General features: G+C 54.0%; 55 non-coding genes across 55 annotated transcripts; 44 read left to right on the top strand and 11 right to left on the bottom strand.

Annotated features, from left to right (window-relative positions):
• Positions 1-302: 302 nt before the first annotated feature.
• Positions 303-374, bottom strand: Trnag-ucc (transfer RNA glycine (anticodon UCC)). The gene has a single exon. It is a non-coding gene; the product is annotated as a tRNA-Gly (tRNA).
• A 361-nt stretch (positions 375-735) lies between these two features.
• Trnag-gcc (transfer RNA glycine (anticodon GCC)) lies at positions 736-806 on the top strand. The gene has a single exon. It is a non-coding gene; the product is annotated as a tRNA-Gly (tRNA).
• Positions 807-966: 160 nt separating this feature from the next.
• Trnam-cau (transfer RNA methionine (anticodon CAU)) lies at positions 967-1,039 on the top strand. Its single transcript has one exon. It is a non-coding gene; the product is annotated as a tRNA-Met (tRNA).
• A 305-nt stretch (positions 1,040-1,344) lies between these two features.
• On the top strand, positions 1,345-1,416 carry Trnae-uuc (transfer RNA glutamic acid (anticodon UUC)). The gene has a single exon. It is a non-coding gene; the product is annotated as a tRNA-Glu (tRNA).
• Positions 1,417-1,615: 199 nt separating this feature from the next.
• Trnai-aau (transfer RNA isoleucine (anticodon AAU)) lies at positions 1,616-1,689 on the top strand. The gene has a single exon. It is a non-coding gene; the product is annotated as a tRNA-Ile (tRNA).
• Positions 1,690-2,272: 583 nt separating this feature from the next.
• Trnag-ucc (transfer RNA glycine (anticodon UCC)) lies at positions 2,273-2,344 on the bottom strand. Its single transcript has one exon. It is a non-coding gene; the product is annotated as a tRNA-Gly (tRNA).
• Positions 2,345-2,705: 361 nt separating this feature from the next.
• Trnag-gcc (transfer RNA glycine (anticodon GCC)) lies at positions 2,706-2,776 on the top strand. Its single transcript has one exon. It is a non-coding gene; the product is annotated as a tRNA-Gly (tRNA).
• Positions 2,777-2,936: 160 nt separating this feature from the next.
• Trnam-cau (transfer RNA methionine (anticodon CAU)) lies at positions 2,937-3,009 on the top strand. Its single transcript has one exon. It is a non-coding gene; the product is annotated as a tRNA-Met (tRNA).
• A 305-nt stretch (positions 3,010-3,314) lies between these two features.
• On the top strand, positions 3,315-3,386 carry Trnae-uuc (transfer RNA glutamic acid (anticodon UUC)). Its single transcript has one exon. It is a non-coding gene; the product is annotated as a tRNA-Glu (tRNA).
• A 199-nt stretch (positions 3,387-3,585) lies between these two features.
• On the top strand, positions 3,586-3,659 carry Trnai-aau (transfer RNA isoleucine (anticodon AAU)). The gene has a single exon. It is a non-coding gene; the product is annotated as a tRNA-Ile (tRNA).
• A 583-nt stretch (positions 3,660-4,242) lies between these two features.
• On the bottom strand, positions 4,243-4,314 carry Trnag-ucc (transfer RNA glycine (anticodon UCC)). Its single transcript has one exon. It is a non-coding gene; the product is annotated as a tRNA-Gly (tRNA).
• Positions 4,315-4,675: 361 nt separating this feature from the next.
• Positions 4,676-4,746, top strand: Trnag-gcc (transfer RNA glycine (anticodon GCC)). The gene has a single exon. It is a non-coding gene; the product is annotated as a tRNA-Gly (tRNA).
• Positions 4,747-4,906: 160 nt separating this feature from the next.
• Positions 4,907-4,979, top strand: Trnam-cau (transfer RNA methionine (anticodon CAU)). The gene has a single exon. It is a non-coding gene; the product is annotated as a tRNA-Met (tRNA).
• A 305-nt stretch (positions 4,980-5,284) lies between these two features.
• Positions 5,285-5,356, top strand: Trnae-uuc (transfer RNA glutamic acid (anticodon UUC)). The gene has a single exon. It is a non-coding gene; the product is annotated as a tRNA-Glu (tRNA).
• Positions 5,357-5,555: 199 nt separating this feature from the next.
• Trnai-aau (transfer RNA isoleucine (anticodon AAU)) lies at positions 5,556-5,629 on the top strand. Its single transcript has one exon. It is a non-coding gene; the product is annotated as a tRNA-Ile (tRNA).
• Positions 5,630-6,212: 583 nt separating this feature from the next.
• Trnag-ucc (transfer RNA glycine (anticodon UCC)) lies at positions 6,213-6,284 on the bottom strand. Its single transcript has one exon. It is a non-coding gene; the product is annotated as a tRNA-Gly (tRNA).
• A 351-nt stretch (positions 6,285-6,635) lies between these two features.
• On the top strand, positions 6,636-6,706 carry Trnag-gcc (transfer RNA glycine (anticodon GCC)). Its single transcript has one exon. It is a non-coding gene; the product is annotated as a tRNA-Gly (tRNA).
• A 160-nt stretch (positions 6,707-6,866) lies between these two features.
• Trnam-cau (transfer RNA methionine (anticodon CAU)) lies at positions 6,867-6,939 on the top strand. Its single transcript has one exon. It is a non-coding gene; the product is annotated as a tRNA-Met (tRNA).
• A 305-nt stretch (positions 6,940-7,244) lies between these two features.
• Trnae-uuc (transfer RNA glutamic acid (anticodon UUC)) lies at positions 7,245-7,316 on the top strand. The gene has a single exon. It is a non-coding gene; the product is annotated as a tRNA-Glu (tRNA).
• A 199-nt stretch (positions 7,317-7,515) lies between these two features.
• Positions 7,516-7,589, top strand: Trnai-aau (transfer RNA isoleucine (anticodon AAU)). Its single transcript has one exon. It is a non-coding gene; the product is annotated as a tRNA-Ile (tRNA).
• Positions 7,590-8,172: 583 nt separating this feature from the next.
• On the bottom strand, positions 8,173-8,244 carry Trnag-ucc (transfer RNA glycine (anticodon UCC)). The gene has a single exon. It is a non-coding gene; the product is annotated as a tRNA-Gly (tRNA).
• Positions 8,245-8,605: 361 nt separating this feature from the next.
• Trnag-gcc (transfer RNA glycine (anticodon GCC)) lies at positions 8,606-8,676 on the top strand. The gene has a single exon. It is a non-coding gene; the product is annotated as a tRNA-Gly (tRNA).
• Positions 8,677-8,836: 160 nt separating this feature from the next.
• On the top strand, positions 8,837-8,909 carry Trnam-cau (transfer RNA methionine (anticodon CAU)). The gene has a single exon. It is a non-coding gene; the product is annotated as a tRNA-Met (tRNA).
• A 305-nt stretch (positions 8,910-9,214) lies between these two features.
• Trnae-uuc (transfer RNA glutamic acid (anticodon UUC)) lies at positions 9,215-9,286 on the top strand. Its single transcript has one exon. It is a non-coding gene; the product is annotated as a tRNA-Glu (tRNA).
• A 199-nt stretch (positions 9,287-9,485) lies between these two features.
• Trnai-aau (transfer RNA isoleucine (anticodon AAU)) lies at positions 9,486-9,559 on the top strand. Its single transcript has one exon. It is a non-coding gene; the product is annotated as a tRNA-Ile (tRNA).
• Positions 9,560-10,142: 583 nt separating this feature from the next.
• On the bottom strand, positions 10,143-10,214 carry Trnag-ucc (transfer RNA glycine (anticodon UCC)). The gene has a single exon. It is a non-coding gene; the product is annotated as a tRNA-Gly (tRNA).
• A 351-nt stretch (positions 10,215-10,565) lies between these two features.
• Trnag-gcc (transfer RNA glycine (anticodon GCC)) lies at positions 10,566-10,636 on the top strand. The gene has a single exon. It is a non-coding gene; the product is annotated as a tRNA-Gly (tRNA).
• A 160-nt stretch (positions 10,637-10,796) lies between these two features.
• Trnam-cau (transfer RNA methionine (anticodon CAU)) lies at positions 10,797-10,869 on the top strand. Its single transcript has one exon. It is a non-coding gene; the product is annotated as a tRNA-Met (tRNA).
• A 305-nt stretch (positions 10,870-11,174) lies between these two features.
• Positions 11,175-11,246, top strand: Trnae-uuc (transfer RNA glutamic acid (anticodon UUC)). Its single transcript has one exon. It is a non-coding gene; the product is annotated as a tRNA-Glu (tRNA).
• Positions 11,247-11,445: 199 nt separating this feature from the next.
• On the top strand, positions 11,446-11,519 carry Trnai-aau (transfer RNA isoleucine (anticodon AAU)). The gene has a single exon. It is a non-coding gene; the product is annotated as a tRNA-Ile (tRNA).
• Positions 11,520-12,102: 583 nt separating this feature from the next.
• On the bottom strand, positions 12,103-12,174 carry Trnag-ucc (transfer RNA glycine (anticodon UCC)). Its single transcript has one exon. It is a non-coding gene; the product is annotated as a tRNA-Gly (tRNA).
• Positions 12,175-12,525: 351 nt separating this feature from the next.
• On the top strand, positions 12,526-12,596 carry Trnag-gcc (transfer RNA glycine (anticodon GCC)). Its single transcript has one exon. It is a non-coding gene; the product is annotated as a tRNA-Gly (tRNA).
• A 160-nt stretch (positions 12,597-12,756) lies between these two features.
• On the top strand, positions 12,757-12,829 carry Trnam-cau (transfer RNA methionine (anticodon CAU)). The gene has a single exon. It is a non-coding gene; the product is annotated as a tRNA-Met (tRNA).
• Positions 12,830-13,134: 305 nt separating this feature from the next.
• Trnae-uuc (transfer RNA glutamic acid (anticodon UUC)) lies at positions 13,135-13,206 on the top strand. Its single transcript has one exon. It is a non-coding gene; the product is annotated as a tRNA-Glu (tRNA).
• A 199-nt stretch (positions 13,207-13,405) lies between these two features.
• Positions 13,406-13,479, top strand: Trnai-aau (transfer RNA isoleucine (anticodon AAU)). Its single transcript has one exon. It is a non-coding gene; the product is annotated as a tRNA-Ile (tRNA).
• A 583-nt stretch (positions 13,480-14,062) lies between these two features.
• On the bottom strand, positions 14,063-14,134 carry Trnag-ucc (transfer RNA glycine (anticodon UCC)). Its single transcript has one exon. It is a non-coding gene; the product is annotated as a tRNA-Gly (tRNA).
• A 361-nt stretch (positions 14,135-14,495) lies between these two features.
• On the top strand, positions 14,496-14,566 carry Trnag-gcc (transfer RNA glycine (anticodon GCC)). Its single transcript has one exon. It is a non-coding gene; the product is annotated as a tRNA-Gly (tRNA).
• A 160-nt stretch (positions 14,567-14,726) lies between these two features.
• Trnam-cau (transfer RNA methionine (anticodon CAU)) lies at positions 14,727-14,799 on the top strand. Its single transcript has one exon. It is a non-coding gene; the product is annotated as a tRNA-Met (tRNA).
• Positions 14,800-15,104: 305 nt separating this feature from the next.
• On the top strand, positions 15,105-15,176 carry Trnae-uuc (transfer RNA glutamic acid (anticodon UUC)). The gene has a single exon. It is a non-coding gene; the product is annotated as a tRNA-Glu (tRNA).
• Positions 15,177-15,375: 199 nt separating this feature from the next.
• Positions 15,376-15,449, top strand: Trnai-aau (transfer RNA isoleucine (anticodon AAU)). The gene has a single exon. It is a non-coding gene; the product is annotated as a tRNA-Ile (tRNA).
• A 583-nt stretch (positions 15,450-16,032) lies between these two features.
• Positions 16,033-16,104, bottom strand: Trnag-ucc (transfer RNA glycine (anticodon UCC)). Its single transcript has one exon. It is a non-coding gene; the product is annotated as a tRNA-Gly (tRNA).
• A 361-nt stretch (positions 16,105-16,465) lies between these two features.
• Positions 16,466-16,536, top strand: Trnag-gcc (transfer RNA glycine (anticodon GCC)). The gene has a single exon. It is a non-coding gene; the product is annotated as a tRNA-Gly (tRNA).
• A 160-nt stretch (positions 16,537-16,696) lies between these two features.
• On the top strand, positions 16,697-16,769 carry Trnam-cau (transfer RNA methionine (anticodon CAU)). The gene has a single exon. It is a non-coding gene; the product is annotated as a tRNA-Met (tRNA).
• A 305-nt stretch (positions 16,770-17,074) lies between these two features.
• On the top strand, positions 17,075-17,146 carry Trnae-uuc (transfer RNA glutamic acid (anticodon UUC)). The gene has a single exon. It is a non-coding gene; the product is annotated as a tRNA-Glu (tRNA).
• A 199-nt stretch (positions 17,147-17,345) lies between these two features.
• On the top strand, positions 17,346-17,419 carry Trnai-aau (transfer RNA isoleucine (anticodon AAU)). Its single transcript has one exon. It is a non-coding gene; the product is annotated as a tRNA-Ile (tRNA).
• A 583-nt stretch (positions 17,420-18,002) lies between these two features.
• Trnag-ucc (transfer RNA glycine (anticodon UCC)) lies at positions 18,003-18,074 on the bottom strand. Its single transcript has one exon. It is a non-coding gene; the product is annotated as a tRNA-Gly (tRNA).
• Positions 18,075-18,435: 361 nt separating this feature from the next.
• On the top strand, positions 18,436-18,506 carry Trnag-gcc (transfer RNA glycine (anticodon GCC)). Its single transcript has one exon. It is a non-coding gene; the product is annotated as a tRNA-Gly (tRNA).
• A 160-nt stretch (positions 18,507-18,666) lies between these two features.
• Trnam-cau (transfer RNA methionine (anticodon CAU)) lies at positions 18,667-18,739 on the top strand. Its single transcript has one exon. It is a non-coding gene; the product is annotated as a tRNA-Met (tRNA).
• Positions 18,740-19,044: 305 nt separating this feature from the next.
• On the top strand, positions 19,045-19,116 carry Trnae-uuc (transfer RNA glutamic acid (anticodon UUC)). Its single transcript has one exon. It is a non-coding gene; the product is annotated as a tRNA-Glu (tRNA).
• Positions 19,117-19,315: 199 nt separating this feature from the next.
• Trnai-aau (transfer RNA isoleucine (anticodon AAU)) lies at positions 19,316-19,389 on the top strand. The gene has a single exon. It is a non-coding gene; the product is annotated as a tRNA-Ile (tRNA).
• Positions 19,390-19,972: 583 nt separating this feature from the next.
• Trnag-ucc (transfer RNA glycine (anticodon UCC)) lies at positions 19,973-20,044 on the bottom strand. Its single transcript has one exon. It is a non-coding gene; the product is annotated as a tRNA-Gly (tRNA).
• A 361-nt stretch (positions 20,045-20,405) lies between these two features.
• Positions 20,406-20,476, top strand: Trnag-gcc (transfer RNA glycine (anticodon GCC)). Its single transcript has one exon. It is a non-coding gene; the product is annotated as a tRNA-Gly (tRNA).
• A 160-nt stretch (positions 20,477-20,636) lies between these two features.
• On the top strand, positions 20,637-20,709 carry Trnam-cau (transfer RNA methionine (anticodon CAU)). The gene has a single exon. It is a non-coding gene; the product is annotated as a tRNA-Met (tRNA).
• A 305-nt stretch (positions 20,710-21,014) lies between these two features.
• On the top strand, positions 21,015-21,086 carry Trnae-uuc (transfer RNA glutamic acid (anticodon UUC)). Its single transcript has one exon. It is a non-coding gene; the product is annotated as a tRNA-Glu (tRNA).
• A 199-nt stretch (positions 21,087-21,285) lies between these two features.
• Positions 21,286-21,359, top strand: Trnai-aau (transfer RNA isoleucine (anticodon AAU)). The gene has a single exon. It is a non-coding gene; the product is annotated as a tRNA-Ile (tRNA).
• The last annotated feature ends 557 nt before the right edge of the window (positions 21,360-21,916 follow it).

Raw genomic sequence — 21,916 nt, forward strand, 5'->3', positions numbered from 1 at the left:
GTTTTACTTCCTATTTTTCTTTTCGGAGCTACAGCCCGATTCGGTGAGGGAGACGCCACCGTGAAATGAAGGGGCGTGCTGTGTGTCCATCGCCTCGCCTCTCCTCCCCTCTCTCAGTCGTTTATCGTGCTTGTCGTTTTGATATAGGCCGATTTGAGAGCGTCAGCTCTCGCGTCAGCTGAGCAAAGTCGAGACAAGTCGAGACACACTAAGGGCTGGTATGCAGCGAGTAAGAGGGGGGAAAAAAACAATAATTTAAGAGCGCGCGGCAAAAGTACTCATACGCGAAATTAAAAGCCTGCTGCGGTGGCCGGGAATCGAACCCGGATCAACTGCTTGGAAGGCAACTATGCTGACCATTACACCACCACCGCACAAGCGAGCGCCCCGCCTCCGCGCTGTGTCGGCTTCCCGCCTGTCGGCAGCGGCCGAAGGTGATCGTACCTGGCAGGCGCATTTCGAGGTAGGCTAGGGGAGCACATCCAGACGCATTCGGACAGCGTATCCGCGCACATTTCGCATCCTTTGGCAAGAGTCGGCGCCGGCGACGCAACAGTACGCAGAGGACCGCGTTCTGGAGGCATTTTTAAGCAGTGCCGTGCAGTGCAGTGCAGTGCAGTGCAGGATTCAGCGTCTGCAGCGTCTTCTGCACAGAATGCTACGGCGCTTGACGGCAGCCCCACTTTCCCTTGAGACATCTGCTCGGGAAGCAGCGTCAAGTTACCGCTGGCCCGAGCATCGGTGGTTCAGTGGTAGAATGCTCGCCTGCCACGCGGGCGGCCCGGGTTCGATTCCCGGCCGATGCATCATTTTGCTTTCCCGCGATAATGCTGCCGCAACACCGCAATCAACTGGGCCGGCAATGAACGTGTAGCAACAGAACACGTTATCCAGGAAGTACAGTGTTTCTACGTCTAATATTGGGTACGCAACTTACCCAGTTTCCAGGAGAAACGGTTCACCCGTGCCTCGGTAGCGCAGTAGGCAGCGCGTAAGTCTCATAATCTTAAGGTCGTGAGTTCGATCCTCACCCGGGGCATTTAATTTTCTGTGACTGATGGTGGTGCTGTTGCTAGGGCGCCAACGTATTTCTTGTTTGTTATCCACAACGTTTCAACGCTTCAGCGGGAAAATGTTTACTTCCTCTTATTGCTACTTACAGCTTCCCTTTTCCTCTTCTTCCAGCACAGCATGAAGCCAAAAGCATTGCTCTGCGACGTTTGAGGTGCGCGCCTTGCCAGTCAGTATGTGCAAAGATGCTCGCAAAGAGAGAAGGGCGCCGACGTGGCACTCGACACGAAATGCGACAAGCGACCGTACGAACGGTCCAATGGAACGGCCACATCCGGTGTGGTCTAGTGGCTAGGATACCTGGCTTTCACCCAGGAGGCCCGGGTTCGATTCCCGGTACCGGAACGTAATTTTTTTCCACACGAATCGTGACAAGTTTGAGCTGTCCGAGCGGCCGTTTCCCGTCCTGCTCGCAATATAGCTACTGTTTCGTGACCGTCAGCAGAATATAGACTAGGGAAGCAGACACACGACGACCATAGAAATGGTGTATGGCTTCATGCCAGCCGTTTCCAGTTTAGGGCTGAGCAACTGCATCTGCCGAGGCCCGTTAGCTCAGTTGGTTAGAGCGTCGTGCTAATAACGCGAAGGTCGCGGGTTCGATCCCCCCACGGGCCACTACTCTTTTACTACTACGAAAAGGCAGCGCCGATTTCAGCTGGCGAGTGTGATGACCAAAAGATCATCACCATGCGTGGAAGTTGACAGAGGATCCGAACCCGACTTGTCGGGAAGCGCTACAGCATTCACTCGGCAATGGGCATAATATTTTGAATACACTGGTTCTCAACCGATGAAGAGAAAATGAAAGAAAATGTCTGATTGCCGATGCGTAACAACTTTGGCCCTTGTCAGTACTTGGGCGGGTGAGCGCGTGGGAACACAGTGTACTATTGGCAGTTTTACTTCCTATTTTTCTTTTCGGAGCTACAGCCCGATTCGGTGAGGGAGACGCCACCGTGAAATGAAGGGGCGTGCTGTGTGTCCATCGCCTCGCCTCTCCTCCCCTCTCTCAGTCGTTTATCGTGCTTGTCGTTTTGATATAGGCCGATTTGAGAGCGTCAGCTCTCGCGTCAGCTGAGCAAAGTCGAGACAAGTCGAGACACACTAAGGGCTGGTATGCAGCGAGTAAGAGGGGGGAAAAAAACAATAATTTAAGAGCGCGCGGCAAAAGTACTCATACGCGAAATTAAAAGCCTGCTGCGGTGGCCGGGAATCGAACCCGGATCAACTGCTTGGAAGGCAACTATGCTGACCATTACACCACCACCGCACAAGCGAGCGCCCCGCCTCCGCGCTGTGTCGGCTTCCCGCCTGTCGGCAGCGGCCGAAGGTGATCGTACCTGGCAGGCGCATTTCGAGGTAGGCTAGGGGAGCACATCCAGACGCATTCGGACAGCGTATCCGCGCACATTTCGCATCCTTTGGCAAGAGTCGGCGCCGGCGACGCAACAGTACGCAGAGGACCGCGTTCTGGAGGCATTTTTAAGCAGTGCCGTGCAGTGCAGTGCAGTGCAGTGCAGGATTCAGCGTCTGCAGCGTCTTCTGCACAGAATGCTACGGCGCTTGACGGCAGCCCCACTTTCCCTTGAGACATCTGCTCGGGAAGCAGCGTCAAGTTACCGCTGGCCCGAGCATCGGTGGTTCAGTGGTAGAATGCTCGCCTGCCACGCGGGCGGCCCGGGTTCGATTCCCGGCCGATGCATCATTTTGCTTTCCCGCGATAATGCTGCCGCAACACCGCAATCAACTGGGCCGGCAATGAACGTGTAGCAACAGAACACGTTATCCAGGAAGTACAGTGTTTCTACGTCTAATATTGGGTACGCAACTTACCCAGTTTCCAGGAGAAACGGTTCACCCGTGCCTCGGTAGCGCAGTAGGCAGCGCGTAAGTCTCATAATCTTAAGGTCGTGAGTTCGATCCTCACCCGGGGCATTTAATTTTCTGTGACTGATGGTGGTGCTGTTGCTAGGGCGCCAACGTATTTCTTGTTTGTTATCCACAACGTTTCAACGCTTCAGCGGGAAAATGTTTACTTCCTCTTATTGCTACTTACAGCTTCCCTTTTCCTCTTCTTCCAGCACAGCATGAAGCCAAAAGCATTGCTCTGCGACGTTTGAGGTGCGCGCCTTGCCAGTCAGTATGTGCAAAGATGCTCGCAAAGAGAGAAGGGCGCCGACGTGGCACTCGACACGAAATGCGACAAGCGACCGTACGAACGGTCCAATGGAACGGCCACATCCGGTGTGGTCTAGTGGCTAGGATACCTGGCTTTCACCCAGGAGGCCCGGGTTCGATTCCCGGTACCGGAACGTAATTTTTTTCCACACGAATCGTGACAAGTTTGAGCTGTCCGAGCGGCCGTTTCCCGTCCTGCTCGCAATATAGCTACTGTTTCGTGACCGTCAGCAGAATATAGACTAGGGAAGCAGACACACGACGACCATAGAAATGGTGTATGGCTTCATGCCAGCCGTTTCCAGTTTAGGGCTGAGCAACTGCATCTGCCGAGGCCCGTTAGCTCAGTTGGTTAGAGCGTCGTGCTAATAACGCGAAGGTCGCGGGTTCGATCCCCCCACGGGCCACTACTCTTTTACTACTACGAAAAGGCAGCGCCGATTTCAGCTGGCGAGTGTGATGACCAAAAGATCATCACCATGCGTGGAAGTTGACAGAGGATCCGAACCCGACTTGTCGGGAAGCGCTACAGCATTCACTCGGCAATGGGCATAATATTTTGAATACACTGGTTCTCAACCGATGAAGAGAAAATGAAAGAAAATGTCTGATTGCCGATGCGTAACAACTTTGGCCCTTGTCAGTACTTGGGCGGGTGAGCGCGTGGGAACACAGTGTACTATTGGCAGTTTTACTTCCTATTTTTCTTTTCGGAGCTACAGCCCGATTCGGTGAGGGAGACGCCACCGTGAAATGAAGGGGCGTGCTGTGTGTCCATCGCCTCGCCTCTCCTCCCCTCTCTCAGTCGTTTATCGTGCTTGTCGTTTTGATATAGGCCGATTTGAGAGCGTCAGCTCTCGCGTCAGCTGAGCAAAGTCGAGACAAGTCGAGACACACTAAGGGCTGGTATGCAGCGAGTAAGAGGGGGGAAAAAAACAATAATTTAAGAGCGCGCGGCAAAAGTACTCATACGCGAAATTAAAAGCCTGCTGCGGTGGCCGGGAATCGAACCCGGATCAACTGCTTGGAAGGCAACTATGCTGACCATTACACCACCACCGCACAAGCGAGCGCCCCGCCTCCGCGCTGTGTCGGCTTCCCGCCTGTCGGCAGCGGCCGAAGGTGATCGTACCTGGCAGGCGCATTTCGAGGTAGGCTAGGGGAGCACATCCAGACGCATTCGGACAGCGTATCCGCGCACATTTCGCATCCTTTGGCAAGAGTCGGCGCCGGCGACGCAACAGTACGCAGAGGACCGCGTTCTGGAGGCATTTTTAAGCAGTGCCGTGCAGTGCAGTGCAGTGCAGTGCAGGATTCAGCGTCTGCAGCGTCTTCTGCACAGAATGCTACGGCGCTTGACGGCAGCCCCACTTTCCCTTGAGACATCTGCTCGGGAAGCAGCGTCAAGTTACCGCTGGCCCGAGCATCGGTGGTTCAGTGGTAGAATGCTCGCCTGCCACGCGGGCGGCCCGGGTTCGATTCCCGGCCGATGCATCATTTTGCTTTCCCGCGATAATGCTGCCGCAACACCGCAATCAACTGGGCCGGCAATGAACGTGTAGCAACAGAACACGTTATCCAGGAAGTACAGTGTTTCTACGTCTAATATTGGGTACGCAACTTACCCAGTTTCCAGGAGAAACGGTTCACCCGTGCCTCGGTAGCGCAGTAGGCAGCGCGTAAGTCTCATAATCTTAAGGTCGTGAGTTCGATCCTCACCCGGGGCATTTAATTTTCTGTGACTGATGGTGGTGCTGTTGCTAGGGCGCCAACGTATTTCTTGTTTGTTATCCACAACGTTTCAACGCTTCAGCGGGAAAATGTTTACTTCCTCTTATTGCTACTTACAGCTTCCCTTTTCCTCTTCTTCCAGCACAGCATGAAGCCAAAAGCATTGCTCTGCGACGTTTGAGGTGCGCGCCTTGCCAGTCAGTATGTGCAAAGATGCTCGCAAAGAGAGAAGGGCGCCGACGTGGCACTCGACACGAAATGCGACAAGCGACCGTACGAACGGTCCAATGGAACGGCCACATCCGGTGTGGTCTAGTGGCTAGGATACCTGGCTTTCACCCAGGAGGCCCGGGTTCGATTCCCGGTACCGGAACGTAATTTTTTTCCACACGAATCGTGACAAGTTTGAGCTGTCCGAGCGGCCGTTTCCCGTCCTGCTCGCAATATAGCTACTGTTTCGTGACCGTCAGCAGAATATAGACTAGGGAAGCAGACACACGACGACCATAGAAATGGTGTATGGCTTCATGCCAGCCGTTTCCAGTTTAGGGCTGAGCAACTGCATCTGCCGAGGCCCGTTAGCTCAGTTGGTTAGAGCGTCGTGCTAATAACGCGAAGGTCGCGGGTTCGATCCCCCCACGGGCCACTACTCTTTTACTACTACGAAAAGGCAGCGCCGATTTCAGCTGGCGAGTGTGATGACCAAAAGATCATCACCATGCGTGGAAGTTGACAGAGGATCCGAACCCGACTTGTCGGGAAGCGCTACAGCATTCACTCGGCAATGGGCATAATATTTTGAATACACTGGTTCTCAACCGATGAAGAGAAAATGAAAGAAAATGTCTGATTGCCGATGCGTAACAACTTTGGCCCTTGTCAGTACTTGGGCGGGTGAGCGCGTGGGAACACAGTGTACTATTGGCAGTTTTACTTCCTATTTTTCTTTTCGGAGCTACAGCCCGATTCGGTGAGGGAGACGCCACCGTGAAATGAAGGGGCGTGCTGTGTGTCCATCGCCTCGCCTCTCCTCCCCTCTCTCAGTCGTTTATCGTGCTTGTCGTTTTGATATAGGCCGATTTGAGAGCGTCAGCTCTCGCGTCAGCTGAGCAAAGTCGAGACAAGTCGAGACACACTAAGGGCTGGTATGCAGCGAGTAAGAGGGGGGAAAAAAACAATAATTTAAGAGCGCGCGGCAAAAGTACTCATACGCGAAATTAAAAGCCTGCTGCGGTGGCCGGGAATCGAACCCGGATCAACTGCTTGGAAGGCAACTATGCTGACCATTACACCACCACCGCACAAGCGAGCGCCCCGCCTCCGCGCTGTGTCGGCTTCCCGCCTGTCGGCAGCGGCCGAAGGTGATCGTACCTGGCAGGCGCATTTCGAGGTAGGCTAGGGGAGCACATCCAGACGCATTCGGACAGCGTATCCGCGCACATTTCGCATCCTTTGGCAAGAGTCGGCGCCGGCGACGCAACAGTACGCAGAGGACCGCGTTCTGGAGGCATTTTTAAGCAGTGCCGTGCAGTGCAGTGCAGGATTCAGCGTCTGCAGCGTCTTCTGCACAGAATGCTACGGCGCTTGACGGCAGCCCCACTTTCCCTTGAGACATCTGCTCGGGAAGCAGCGTGAAGTTACCGCTGGCCCGAGCATCGGTGGTTCAGTGGTAGAATGCTCGCCTGCCACGCGGGCGGCCCGGGTTCGATTCCCGGCCGATGCATCATTTTGCTTTCCCGCGATAATGCTGCCGCAACACCGCAATCAACTGGGCCGGCAATGAACGTGTAGCAACAGAACACGTTATCCAGGAAGTACAGTGTTTCTACGTCTAATATTGGGTACGCAACTTACCCAGTTTCCAGGAGAAACGGTTCACCCGTGCCTCGGTAGCGCAGTAGGCAGCGCGTAAGTCTCATAATCTTAAGGTCGTGAGTTCGATCCTCACCCGGGGCATTTAATTTTCTGTGACTGATGGTGGTGCTGTTGCTAGGGCGCCAACGTATTTCTTGTTTGTTATCCACAACGTTTCAACGCTTCAGCGGGAAAATGTTTACTTCCTCTTATTGCTACTTACAGCTTCCCTTTTCCTCTTCTTCCAGCACAGCATGAAGCCAAAAGCATTGCTCTGCGACGTTTGAGGTGCGCGCCTTGCCAGTCAGTATGTGCAAAGATGCTCGCAAAGAGAGAAGGGCGCCGACGTGGCACTCGACACGAAATGCGACAAGCGACCGTACGAACGGTCCAATGGAACGGCCACATCCGGTGTGGTCTAGTGGCTAGGATACCTGGCTTTCACCCAGGAGGCCCGGGTTCGATTCCCGGTACCGGAACGTAATTTTTTTCCACACGAATCGTGACAAGTTTGAGCTGTCCGAGCGGCCGTTTCCCGTCCTGCTCGCAATATAGCTACTGTTTCGTGACCGTCAGCAGAATATAGACTAGGGAAGCAGACACACGACGACCATAGAAATGGTGTATGGCTTCATGCCAGCCGTTTCCAGTTTAGGGCTGAGCAACTGCATCTGCCGAGGCCCGTTAGCTCAGTTGGTTAGAGCGTCGTGCTAATAACGCGAAGGTCGCGGGTTCGATCCCCCCACGGGCCACTACTCTTTTACTACTACGAAAAGGCAGCGCCGATTTCAGCTGGCGAGTGTGATGACCAAAAGATCATCACCATGCGTGGAAGTTGACAGAGGATCCGAACCCGACTTGTCGGGAAGCGCTACAGCATTCACTCGGCAATGGGCATAATATTTTGAATACACTGGTTCTCAACCGATGAAGAGAAAATGAAAGAAAATGTCTGATTGCCGATGCGTAACAACTTTGGCCCTTGTCAGTACTTGGGCGGGTGAGCGCGTGGGAACACAGTGTACTATTGGCAGTTTTACTTCCTATTTTTCTTTTCGGAGCTACAGCCCGATTCGGTGAGGGAGACGCCACCGTGAAATGAAGGGGCGTGCTGTGTGTCCATCGCCTCGCCTCTCCTCCCCTCTCTCAGTCGTTTATCGTGCTTGTCGTTTTGATATAGGCCGATTTGAGAGCGTCAGCTCTCGCGTCAGCTGAGCAAAGTCGAGACAAGTCGAGACACACTAAGGGCTGGTATGCAGCGAGTAAGAGGGGGGAAAAAAACAATAATTTAAGAGCGCGCGGCAAAAGTACTCATACGCGAAATTAAAAGCCTGCTGCGGTGGCCGGGAATCGAACCCGGATCAACTGCTTGGAAGGCAACTATGCTGACCATTACACCACCACCGCACAAGCGAGCGCCCCGCCTCCGCGCTGTGTCGGCTTCCCGCCTGTCGGCAGCGGCCGAAGGTGATCGTACCTGGCAGGCGCATTTCGAGGTAGGCTAGGGGAGCACATCCAGACGCATTCGGACAGCGTATCCGCGCACATTTCGCATCCTTTGGCAAGAGTCGGCGCCGGCGACGCAACAGTACGCAGAGGACCGCGTTCTGGAGGCATTTTTAAGCAGTGCCGTGCAGTGCAGTGCAGTGCAGTGCAGGATTCAGCGTCTGCAGCGTCTTCTGCACAGAATGCTACGGCGCTTGACGGCAGCCCCACTTTCCCTTGAGACATCTGCTCGGGAAGCAGCGTGAAGTTACCGCTGGCCCGAGCATCGGTGGTTCAGTGGTAGAATGCTCGCCTGCCACGCGGGCGGCCCGGGTTCGATTCCCGGCCGATGCATCATTTTGCTCTCCCGCGATAATGCTGCCGCAACACCGCAATCAACTGGGCCGGCAATGAACGTGTAGCAACAGAACACGTTATCCAGGAAGTACAGTGTTTCTACGTCTAATATTGGGTACGCAACTTACCCAGTTTCCAGGAGAAACGGTTCACCCGTGCCTCGGTAGCGCAGTAGGCAGCGCGTAAGTCTCATAATCTTAAGGTCGTGAGTTCGATCCTCACCCGGGGCATTTAATTTTCTGTGACTGATGGTGGTGCTGTTGCTAGGGCGCCAACGTATTTCTTGTTTGTTATCCACAACGTTTCAACGCTTCAGCGGGAAAATGTTTACTTCCTCTTATTGCTACTTACAGCTTCCCTTTTCCTCTTCTTCCAGCACAGCATGAAGCCAAAAGCATTGCTCTGCGACGTTTGAGGTGCGCGCCTTGCCAGTCAGTATGTGCAAAGATGCTCGCAAAGAGAGAAGGGCGCCGACGTGGCACTCGACACGAAATGCGACAAGCGACCGTACGAACGGTCCAATGGAACGGCCACATCCGGTGTGGTCTAGTGGCTAGGATACCTGGCTTTCACCCAGGAGGCCCGGGTTCGATTCCCGGTACCGGAACGTAATTTTTTTCCACACGAATCGTGACAAGTTTGAGCTGTCCGAGCGGCCGTTTCCCGTCCTGCTCGCAATATAGCTACTGTTTCGTGACCGTCAGCAGAATATAGACTAGGGAAGCAGACACACGACGACCATAGAAATGGTGTATGGCTTCATGCCAGCCGTTTCCAGTTTAGGGCTGAGCAACTGCATCTGCCGAGGCCCGTTAGCTCAGTTGGTTAGAGCGTCGTGCTAATAACGCGAAGGTCGCGGGTTCGATCCCCCCACGGGCCACTACTCTTTTACTACTACGAAAAGGCAGCGCCGATTTCAGCTGGCGAGTGTGATGACCAAAAGATCATCACCATGCGTGGAAGTTGACAGAGGATCCGAACCCGACTTGTCGGGAAGCGCTACAGCATTCACTCGGCAATGGGCATAATATTTTGAATACACTGGTTCTCAACCGATGAAGAGAAAATGAAAGAAAATGTCTGATTGCCGATGCGTAACAACTTTGGCCCTTGTCAGTACTTGGGCGGGTGAGCGCGTGGGAACACAGTGTACTATTGGCAGTTTTACTTCCTATTTTTCTTTTCGGAGCTACAGCCCGATTCGGTGAGGGAGACGCCACCGTGAAATGAAGGGGCGTGCTGTGTGTCCATCGCCTCGCCTCTCCTCCCCTCTCTCAGTCGTTTATCGTGCTTGTCGTTTTGATATAGGCCGATTTGAGAGCGTCAGCTCTCGCGTCAGCTGAGCAAAGTCGAGACAAGTCGAGACACACTAAGGGCTGGTATGCAGCGAGTAAGAGGGGGGAAAAAAACAATAATTTAAGAGCGCGCGGCAAAAGTACTCATACGCGAAATTAAAAGCCTGCTGCGGTGGCCGGGAATCGAACCCGGATCAACTGCTTGGAAGGCAACTATGCTGACCATTACACCACCACCGCACAAGCGAGCGCCCCGCCTCCGCGCTGTGTCGGCTTCCCGCCTGTCGGCAGCGGCCGAAGGTGATCGTACCTGGCAGGCGCATTTCGAGGTAGGCTAGGGGAGCACATCCAGACGCATTCGGACAGCGTATCCGCGCACATTTCGCATCCTTTGGCAAGAGTCGGCGCCGGCGACGCAACAGTACGCAGAGGACCGCGTTCTGGAGGCATTTTTAAGCAGTGCCGTGCAGTGCAGTGCAGGATTCAGCGTCTGCAGCGTCTTCTGCACAGAATGCTACGGCGCTTGACGGCAGCCCCACTTTCCCTTGAGACATCTGCTCGGGAAGCAGCGTGAAGTTACCGCTGGCCCGAGCATCGGTGGTTCAGTGGTAGAATGCTCGCCTGCCACGCGGGCGGCCCGGGTTCGATTCCCGGCCGATGCATCATTTTGCTTTCCCGCGATAATGCTGCCGCAACACCGCAATCAACTGGGCCGGCAATGAACGTGTAGCAACAGAACACGTTATCCAGGAAGTACAGTGTTTCTACGTCTAATATTGGGTACGCAACTTACCCAGTTTCCAGGAGAAACGGTTCACCCGTGCCTCGGTAGCGCAGTAGGCAGCGCGTAAGTCTCATAATCTTAAGGTCGTGAGTTCGATCCTCACCCGGGGCATTTAATTTTCTGTGACTGATGGTGGTGCTGTTGCTAGGGCGCCAACGTATTTCTTGTTTGTTATCCACAACGTTTCAACGCTTCAGCGGGAAAATGTTTACTTCCTCTTATTGCTACTTACAGCTTCCCTTTTCCTCTTCTTCCAGCACAGCATGAAGCCAAAAGCATTGCTCTGCGACGTTTGAGGTGCGCGCCTTGCCAGTCAGTATGTGCAAAGATGCTCGCAAAGAGAGAAGGGCGCCGACGTGGCACTCGACACGAAATGCGACAAGCGACCGTACGAACGGTCCAATGGAACGGCCACATCCGGTGTGGTCTAGTGGCTAGGATACCTGGCTTTCACCCAGGAGGCCCGGGTTCGATTCCCGGTACCGGAACGTAATTTTTTTCCACACGAATCGTGACAAGTTTGAGCTGTCCGAGCGGCCGTTTCCCGTCCTGCTCGCAATATAGCTACTGTTTCGTGACCGTCAGCAGAATATAGACTAGGGAAGCAGACACACGACGACCATAGAAATGGTGTATGGCTTCATGCCAGCCGTTTCCAGTTTAGGGCTGAGCAACTGCATCTGCCGAGGCCCGTTAGCTCAGTTGGTTAGAGCGTCGTGCTAATAACGCGAAGGTCGCGGGTTCGATCCCCCCACGGGCCACTACTCTTTTACTACTACGAAAAGGCAGCGCCGATTTCAGCTGGCGAGTGTGATGACCAAAAGATCATCACCATGCGTGGAAGTTGACAGAGGATCCGAACCCGACTTGTCGGGAAGCGCTACAGCATTCACTCGGCAATGGGCATAATATTTTGAATACACTGGTTCTCAACCGATGAAGAGAAAATGAAAGAAAATGTCTGATTGCCGATGCGTAACAACTTTGGCCCTTGTCAGTACTTGGGCGGGTGAGCGCGTGGGAACACAGTGTACTATTGGCAGTTTTACTTCCTATTTTTCTTTTCGGAGCTACAGCCCGATTCGGTGAGGGAGACGCCACCGTGAAATGAAGGGGCGTGCTGTGTGTCCATCGCCTCGCCTCTCCTCCCCTCTCTCAGTCGTTTATCGTGCTTGTCGTTTTGATATAGGCCGATTTGAGAGCGTCAGCTCTCGCGTCAGCTGAGCAAAGTCGAGACAAGTCGAGACACACTAAGGGCTGGTATGCAGCGAGTAAGAGGGGGGAAAAAAACAATAATTTAAGAGCGCGCGGCAAAAGTACTCATACGCGAAATTAAAAGCCTGCTGCGGTGGCCGGGAATCGAACCCGGATCAACTGCTTGGAAGGCAACTATGCTGACCATTACACCACCACCGCACAAGCGAGCGCCCCGCCTCCGCGCTGTGTCGGCTTCCCGCCTGTCGGCAGCGGCCGAAGGTGATCGTACCTGGCAGGCGCATTTCGAGGTAGGCTAGGGGAGCACATCCAGACGCATTCGGACAGCGTATCCGCGCACATTTCGCATCCTTTGGCAAGAGTCGGCGCCGGCGACGCAACAGTACGCAGAGGACCGCGTTCTGGAGGCATTTTTAAGCAGTGCCGTGCAGTGCAGTGCAGGATTCAGCGTCTGCAGCGTCTTCTGCACAGAATGCTACGGCGCTTGACGGCAGCCCCACTTTCCCTTGAGACATCTGCTCGGGAAGCAGCGTGAAGTTAGCGCTGGCCCGAGCATCGGTGGTTCAGTGGTAGAATGCTCGCCTGCCACGCGGGCGGCCCGGGTTCGATTCCCGGCCGATGCATCATTTTGCTTTCCCGCGATAATGCTGCCGCAACACCGCAATCAACTGGGCCGGCAATGAACGTGTAGCAACAGAACACGTTATCCAGGAAGTACAGTGTTTCTACGTCTAATATTGGGTACGCAACTTACCCAGTTTCCAGGAGAAACGGTTCACCCGTGCCTCGGTAGCGCAGTAGGCAGCGCGTAAGTCTCATAATCTTAAGGTCGTGAGTTCGATCCTCACCCGGGGCATTTAATTTTCTGTGACTGATGGTGGTGCTGTTGCTAGGGCGCCAACGTATTTCTTGTTTGTTATCCACAACGTTTCAACGCTTCAGCGGGAAAATGTTTACTTCCTCTTATTGCTACTTACAGCTTCCCTTTTCCTCTTCTTCCAGCACAGCATGAAGCCAAAAGCATTGCTCTGCGACGTTTGAGGTGCGCGCCTTGCCAGTCAGTATGTGCAAAGATGCTCGCAAAGAGAGAAGGGCGCCGACGTGGCACTCGACACGAAATGCGACAAGCGACCGTACGAACGGTCCAATGGAACGGCCACATCCGGTGTGGTCTAGTGGCTAGGATACCTGGCTTTCACCCAGGAGGCCCGGGTTCGATTCCCGGTACCGGAACGTAATTTTTTTCCACACGAATCGTGACAAGTTTGAGCTGTCCGAGCGGCCGTTTCCCGTCCTGCTCGCAATATAGCTACTGTTTCGTGACCGTCAGCAGAATATAGACTAGGGAAGCAGACACACGACGACCATAGAAATGGTGTATGGCTTCATGCCAGCCGTTTCCAGTTTAGGGCTGAGCAACTGCATCTGCCGAGGCCCGTTAGCTCAGTTGGTTAGAGCGTCGTGCTAATAACGCGAAGGTCGCGGGTTCGATCCCCCCACGGGCCACTACTCTTTTACTACTACGAAAAGGCAGCGCCGATTTCAGCTGGCGAGTGTGATGACCAAAAGATCATCACCATGCGTGGAAGTTGACAGAGGATCCGAACCCGACTTGTCGGGAAGCGCTACAGCATTCACTCGGCAATGGGCATAATATTTTGAATACACTGGTTCTCAACCGATGAAGAGAAAATGAAAGAAAATGTCTGATTGCCGATGCGTAACAACTTTGGCCCTTGTCAGTACTTGGGCGGGTGAGCGCGTGGGAACACAGTGTACTATTGGCAGTTTTACTTCCTATTTTTCTTTTCGGAGCTACAGCCCGATTCGGTGAGGGAGACGCCACCGTGAAATGAAGGGGCGTGCTGTGTGTCCATCGCCTCGCCTCTCCTCCCCTCTCTCAGTCGTTTATCGTGCTTGTCGTTTTGATATAGGCCGATTTGAGAGCGTCAGCTCTCGCGTCAGCTGAGCAAAGTCGAGACAAGTCGAGACACACTAAGGGCTGGTATGCAGCGAGTAAGAGGGGGGAAAAAAACAATAATTTAAGAGCGCGCGGCAAAAGTACTCATACGCGAAATTAAAAGCCTGCTGCGGTGGCCGGGAATCGAACCCGGATCAACTGCTTGGAAGGCAACTATGCTGACCATTACACCACCACCGCACAAGCGAGCGCCCCGCCTCCGCGCTGTGTCGGCTTCCCGCCTGTCGGCAGCGGCCGAAGGTGATCGTACCTGGCAGGCGCATTTCGAGGTAGGCTAGGGGAGCACATCCAGACGCATTCGGACAGCGTATCCGCGCACATTTCGCATCCTTTGGCAAGAGTCGGCGCCGGCGACGCAACAGTACGCAGAGGACCGCGTTCTGGAGGCATTTTTAAGCAGTGCCGTGCAGTGCAGTGCAGTGCAGTGCAGGATTCAGCGTCTGCAGCGTCTTCTGCACAGAATGCTACGGCGCTTGACGGCAGCCCCACTTTCCCTTGAGACATCTGCTCGGGAAGCAGCGTCAAGTTACCGCTGGCCCGAGCATCGGTGGTTCAGTGGTAGAATGCTCGCCTGCCACGCGGGCGGCCCGGGTTCGATTCCCGGCCGATGCATCATTTTGCTTTCCCGCGATAATGCTGCCGCAACACCGCAATCAACTGGGCCGGCAATGAACGTGTAGCAACAGAACACGTTATCCAGGAAGTACAGTGTTTCTACGTCTAATATTGGGTACGCAACTTACCCAGTTTCCAGGAGAAACGGTTCACCCGTGCCTCGGTAGCGCAGTAGGCAGCGCGTAAGTCTCATAATCTTAAGGTCGTGAGTTCGATCCTCACCCGGGGCATTTAATTTTCTGTGACTGATGGTGGTGCTGTTGCTAGGGCGCCAACGTATTTCTTGTTTGTTATCCACAACGTTTCAACGCTTCAGCGGGAAAATGTTTACTTCCTCTTATTGCTACTTACAGCTTCCCTTTTCCTCTTCTTCCAGCACAGCATGAAGCCAAAAGCATTGCTCTGCGACGTTTGAGGTGCGCGCCTTGCCAGTCAGTATGTGCAAAGATGCTCGCAAAGAGAGAAGGGCGCCGACGTGGCACTCGACACGAAATGCGACAAGCGACCGTACGAACGGTCCAATGGAACGGCCACATCCGGTGTGGTCTAGTGGCTAGGATACCTGGCTTTCACCCAGGAGGCCCGGGTTCGATTCCCGGTACCGGAACGTAATTTTTTTCCACACGAATCGTGACAAGTTTGAGCTGTCCGAGCGGCCGTTTCCCGTCCTGCTCGCAATATAGCTACTGTTTCGTGACCGTCAGCAGAATATAGACTAGGGAAGCAGACACACGACGACCATAGAAATGGTGTATGGCTTCATGCCAGCCGTTTCCAGTTTAGGGCTGAGCAACTGCATCTGCCGAGGCCCGTTAGCTCAGTTGGTTAGAGCGTCGTGCTAATAACGCGAAGGTCGCGGGTTCGATCCCCCCACGGGCCACTACTCTTTTACTACTACGAAAAGGCAGCGCCGATTTCAGCTGGCGAGTGTGATGACCAAAAGATCATCACCATGCGTGGAAGTTGACAGAGGATCCGAACCCGACTTGTCGGGAAGCGCTACAGCATTCACTCGGCAATGGGCATAATATTTTGAATACACTGGTTCTCAACCGATGAAGAGAAAATGAAAGAAAATGTCTGATTGCCGATGCGTAACAACTTTGGCCCTTGTCAGTACTTGGGCGGGTGAGCGCGTGGGAACACAGTGTACTATTGGCAGTTTTACTTCCTATTTTTCTTTTCGGAGCTACAGCCCGATTCGGTGAGGGAGACGCCACCGTGAAATGAAGGGGCGTGCTGTGTGTCCATCGCCTCGCCTCTCCTCCCCTCTCTCAGTCGTTTATCGTGCTTGTCGTTTTGATATAGGCCGATTTGAGAGCGTCAGCTCTCGCGTCAGCTGAGCAAAGTCGAGACAAGTCGAGACACACTAAGGGCTGGTATGCAGCGAGTAAGAGGGGGGAAAAAAACAATAATTTAAGAGCGCGCGGCAAAAGTACTCATACGCGAAATTAAAAGCCTGCTGCGGTGGCCGGGAATCGAACCCGGATCAACTGCTTGGAAGGCAACTATGCTGACCATTACACCACCACCGCACAAGCGAGCGCCCCGCCTCCGCGCTGTGTCGGCTTCCCGCCTGTCGGCAGCGGCCGAAGGTGATCGTACCTGGCAGGCGCATTTCGAGGTAGGCTAGGGGAGCACATCCAGACGCATTCGGACAGCGTATCCGCGCACATTTCGCATCCTTTGGCAAGAGTCGGCGCCGGCGACGCAACAGTACGCAGAGGACCGCGTTCTGGAGGCATTTTTAAGCAGTGCCGTGCAGTGCAGTGCAGTGCAGTGCAGGATTCAGCGTCTGCAGCGTCTTCTGCACAGAATGCTACGGCGCTTGACGGCAGCCCCACTTTCCCTTGAGACATCTGCTCGGGAAGCAGCGTCAAGTTACCGCTGGCCCGAGCATCGGTGGTTCAGTGGTAGAATGCTCGCCTGCCACGCGGGCGGCCCGGGTTCGATTCCCGGCCGATGCATCATTTTGCTTTCCCGCGATAATGCTGCCGCAACACCGCAATCAACTGGGCCGGCAATGAACGTGTAGCAACAGAACACGTTATCCAGGAAGTACAGTGTTTCTACGTCTAATATTGGGTACGCAACTTACCCAGTTTCCAGGAGAAACGGTTCACCCGTGCCTCGGTAGCGCAGTAGGCAGCGCGTAAGTCTCATAATCTTAAGGTCGTGAGTTCGATCCTCACCCGGGGCATTTAATTTTCTGTGACTGATGGTGGTGCTGTTGCTAGGGCGCCAACGTATTTCTTGTTTGTTATCCACAACGTTTCAACGCTTCAGCGGGAAAATGTTTACTTCCTCTTATTGCTACTTACAGCTTCCCTTTTCCTCTTCTTCCAGCACAGCATGAAGCCAAAAGCATTGCTCTGCGACGTTTGAGGTGCGCGCCTTGCCAGTCAGTATGTGCAAAGATGCTCGCAAAGAGAGAAGGGCGCCGACGTGGCACTCGACACGAAATGCGACAAGCGACCGTACGAACGGTCCAATGGAACGGCCACATCCGGTGTGGTCTAGTGGCTAGGATACCTGGCTTTCACCCAGGAGGCCCGGGTTCGATTCCCGGTACCGGAACGTAATTTTTTTCCACACGAATCGTGACAAGTTTGAGCTGTCCGAGCGGCCGTTTCCCGTCCTGCTCGCAATATAGCTACTGTTTCGTGACCGTCAGCAGAATATAGACTAGGGAAGCAGACACACGACGACCATAGAAATGGTGTATGGCTTCATGCCAGCCGTTTCCAGTTTAGGGCTGAGCAACTGCATCTGCCGAGGCCCGTTAGCTCAGTTGGTTAGAGCGTCGTGCTAATAACGCGAAGGTCGCGGGTTCGATCCCCCCACGGGCCACTACTCTTTTACTACTACGAAAAGGCAGCGCCGATTTCAGCTGGCGAGTGTGATGACCAAAAGATCATCACCATGCGTGGAAGTTGACAGAGGATCCGAACCCGACTTGTCGGGAAGCGCTACAGCATTCACTCGGCAATGGGCATAATATTTTGAATACACTGGTTCTCAACCGATGAAGAGAAAATGAAAGAAAATGTCTGATTGCCGATGCGTAACAACTTTGGCCCTTGTCAGTACTTGGGCGGGTGAGCGCGTGGGAACACAGTGTACTATTGGCAGTTTTACTTCCTATTTTTCTTTTCGGAGCTACAGCCCGATTCGGTGAGGGAGACGCCACCGTGAAATGAAGGGGCGTGCTGTGTGTCCATCGCCTCGCCTCTCCTCCCCTCTCTCAGTCGTTTATCGTGCTTGTCGTTTTGATATAGGCCGATTTGAGAGCGTCAGCTCTCGCGTCAGCTGAGCAAAGTCGAGACAAGTCGAGACACACTAAGGGCTGGTATGCAGCGAGTAAGAGGGGGGAAAAAAACAATAATTTAAGAGCGCGCGGCAAAAGTACTCATACGCGAAATTAAAAGCCTGCTGCGGTGGCCGGGAATCGAACCCGGATCAACTGCTTGGAAGGCAACTATGCTGACCATTACACCACCACCGCACAAGCGAGCGCCCCGCCTCCGCGCTGTGTCGGCTTCCCGCCTGTCGGCAGCGGCCGAAGGTGATCGTACCTGGCAGGCGCATTTCGAGGTAGGCTAGGGGAGCACATCCAGACGCATTCGGACAGCGTATCCGCGCACATTTCGCATCCTTTGGCAAGAGTCGGCGCCGGCGACGCAACAGTACGCAGAGGACCGCGTTCTGGAGGCATTTTTAAGCAGTGCCGTGCAGTGCAGTGCAGTGCAGTGCAGGATTCAGCGTCTGCAGCGTCTTCTGCACAGAATGCTACGGCGCTTGACGGCAGCCCCACTTTCCCTTGAGACATCTGCTCGGGAAGCAGCGTCAAGTTACCGCTGGCCCGAGCATCGGTGGTTCAGTGGTAGAATGCTCGCCTGCCACGCGGGCGGCCCGGGTTCGATTCCCGGCCGATGCATCATTTTGCTTTCCCGCGATAATGCTGCCGCAACACCGCAATCAACTGGGCCGGCAATGAACGTGTAGCAACAGAACACGTTATCCAGGAAGTACAGTGTTTCTACGTCTAATATTGGGTACGCAACTTACCCAGTTTCCAGGAGAAACGGTTCACCCGTGCCTCGGTAGCGCAGTAGGCAGCGCGTAAGTCTCATAATCTTAAGGTCGTGAGTTCGATCCTCACCCGGGGCATTTAATTTTCTGTGACTGATGGTGGTGCTGTTGCTAGGGCGCCAACGTATTTCTTGTTTGTTATCCACAACGTTTCAACGCTTCAGCGGGAAAATGTTTACTTCCTCTTATTGCTACTTACAGCTTCCCTTTTCCTCTTCTTCCAGCACAGCATGAAGCCAAAAGCATTGCTCTGCGACGTTTGAGGTGCGCGCCTTGCCAGTCAGTATGTGCAAAGATGCTCGCAAAGAGAGAAGGGCGCCGACGTGGCACTCGACACGAAATGCGACAAGCGACCGTACGAACGGTCCAATGGAACGGCCACATCCGGTGTGGTCTAGTGGCTAGGATACCTGGCTTTCACCCAGGAGGCCCGGGTTCGATTCCCGGTACCGGAACGTAATTTTTTTCCACACGAATCGTGACAAGTTTGAGCTGTCCGAGCGGCCGTTTCCCGTCCTGCTCGCAATATAGCTACTGTTTCGTGACCGTCAGCAGAATATAGACTAGGGAAGCAGACACACGACGACCATAGAAATGGTGTATGGCTTCATGCCAGCCGTTTCCAGTTTAGGGCTGAGCAACTGCATCTGCCGAGGCCCGTTAGCTCAGTTGGTTAGAGCGTCGTGCTAATAACGCGAAGGTCGCGGGTTCGATCCCCCCACGGGCCACTACTCTTTTACTACTACGAAAAGGCAGCGCCGATTTCAGCTGGCGAGTGTGATGACCAAAAGATCATCACCATGCGTGGAAGTTGACAGAGGATCCGAACCCGACTTGTCGGGAAGCGCTACAGCATTCACTCGGCAATGGGCATAATATTTTGAATACACTGGTTCTCAACCGATGAAGAGAAAATGAAAGAAAATGTCTGATTGCCGATGCGTAACAACTTTGGCCCTTGTCAGTACTTGGGCGGGTGAGCGCGTGGGAACACAGTGTACTATTGGCAGTTTTACTTCCTATTTTTCTTTTCGGAGCTACAGCCCGATTCGGTGAGGGAGACGCCACCGTGAAATGAAGGGGCGTGCTGTGTGTCCATCGCCTCGCCTCTCCTCCCCTCTCTCAGTCGTTTATCGTGCTTGTCGTTTTGATATAGGCCGATTTGAGAGCGTCAGCTCTCGCGTCAGCTGAGCAAAGTCGAGACAAGTCGAGACACACTAAGGGCTGGTATGCAGCGAGTAAGAGGGGGGAAAAAAACAATAATTTAAGAGCGCGCGGCAAAAGTACTCATACGCGAAATTAAAAGCCTGCTGCGGTGGCCGGGAATCGAACCCGGATCAACTGCTTGGAAGGCAACTATGCTGACCATTACACCACCACCGCACAAGCGAGCGCCCCGCCTCCGCGCTGTGTCGGCTTCCCGCCTGTCGGCAGCGGCCGAAGGTGATCGTACCTGGCAGGCGCATTTCGAGGTAGGCTAGGGGAGCACATCCAGACGCATTCGGACAGCGTATCCGCGCACATTTCGCATCCTTTGGCAAGAGTCGGCGCCGGCGACGCAACAGTACGCAGAGGACCGCGTTCTGGAGGCATTTTTAAGCAGTGCCGTGCAGTGCAGTGCAGTGCAGTGCAGGATTCAGCGTCTGCAGCGTCTTCTGCACAGAATGCTACGGCGCTTGACGGCAGCCCCACTTTCCCTTGAGACATCTGCTCGGGAAGCAGCGTCAAGTTAGCGCTGGCCCGAGCATCGGTGGTTCAGTGGTAGAATGCTCGCCTGCCACGCGGGCGGCCCGGGTTCGATTCCCGGCCGATGCATCATTTTGCTTTCCCGCGATAATGCTGCCGCAACACCGCAATCAACTGGGCCGGCAATGAACGTGTAGCAACAGAACACGTTATCCAGGAAGTACAGTGTTTCTACGTCTAATATTGGGTACGCAACTTACCCAGTTTCCAGGAGAAACGGTTCACCCGTGCCTCGGTAGCGCAGTAGGCAGCGCGTAAGTCTCATAATCTTAAGGTCGTGAGTTCGATCCTCACCCGGGGCATTTAATTTTCTGTGACTGATGGTGGTGCTGTTGCTAGGGCGCCAACGTATTTCTTGTTTGTTATCCACAACGTTTCAACGCTTCAGCGGGAAAATGTTTACTTCCTCTTATTGCTACTTACAGCTTCCCTTTTCCTCTTCTTCCAGCACAGCATGAAGCCAAAAGCATTGCTCTGCGACGTTTGAGGTGCGCGCCTTGCCAGTCAGTATGTGCAAAGATGCTCGCAAAGAGAGAAGGGCGCCGACGTGGCACTCGACACGAAATGCGACAAGCGACCGTACGAACGGTCCAATGGAACGGCCACATCCGGTGTGGTCTAGTGGCTAGGATACCTGGCTTTCACCCAGGAGGCCCGGGTTCGATTCCCGGTACCGGAACGTAATTTTTTTCCACACGAATCGTGACAAGTTTGAGCTGTCCGAGCGGCCGTTTCCCGTCCTGCTCGCAATATAGCTACTGTTTCGTGACCGTCAGCAGAATATAGACTAGGGAAGCAGACACACGACGACCATAGAAATGGTGTATGGCTTCATGCCAGCCGTTTCCAGTTTAGGGCTGAGCAACTGCATCTGCCGAGGCCCGTTAGCTCAGTTGGTTAGAGCGTCGTGCTAATAACGCGAAGGTCGCGGGTTCGATCCCCCCACGGGCCACTACTCTTTTACTACTACGAAAAGGCAGCGCCGATTTCAGCTGGCGAGTGTGATGACCAAAAGATCATCACCATGCGTGGAAGTTGACAGAGGATCCGAACCCGACTTGTCGGGAAGCGCTACAGCATTCACTCGGCAATGGGCATAATATTTTGAATACACTGGTTCTCAACCGATGAAGAGAAAATGAAAGAAAATGTCTGATTGCCGATGCGTAACAACTTTGGCCCTTGTCAGTACTTGGGCGGGTGAGCGCGTGGGAACACAGTGTACTATTGGCAGTTTTACTTCCTATTTTTCTTTTCGGAGCTACAGCCCGATTCGGTGAGGGAGACGCCACCGTGAAATGAAGGGGCGTGCTGTGTGTCCATCGCCTCGCCTCTCCTCCCCTCTCTCAGTCGTTTATCGTGCTTGTCGTTTTGATATAGGCCGATTTGAGAGCGTCAGCTCTCGCGTCAGCTGAGCAAAGTCGAGACAAGTCGAGACACACTAAGGGCTGGTATGCAGCGAGTAAGAGGGGGGAAAAAAACAATAATTTAAGAGCGCGCGGCAAAAGT

Source organism: Schistocerca cancellata, unplaced genomic scaffold (assembly GCF_023864275.1).
Source record: "Schistocerca cancellata isolate TAMUIC-IGC-003103 unplaced genomic scaffold, iqSchCanc2.1 HiC_scaffold_581, whole genome shotgun sequence".
NCBI lineage: Eukaryota > Metazoa > Arthropoda > Insecta > Orthoptera > Acrididae > Schistocerca > Schistocerca cancellata.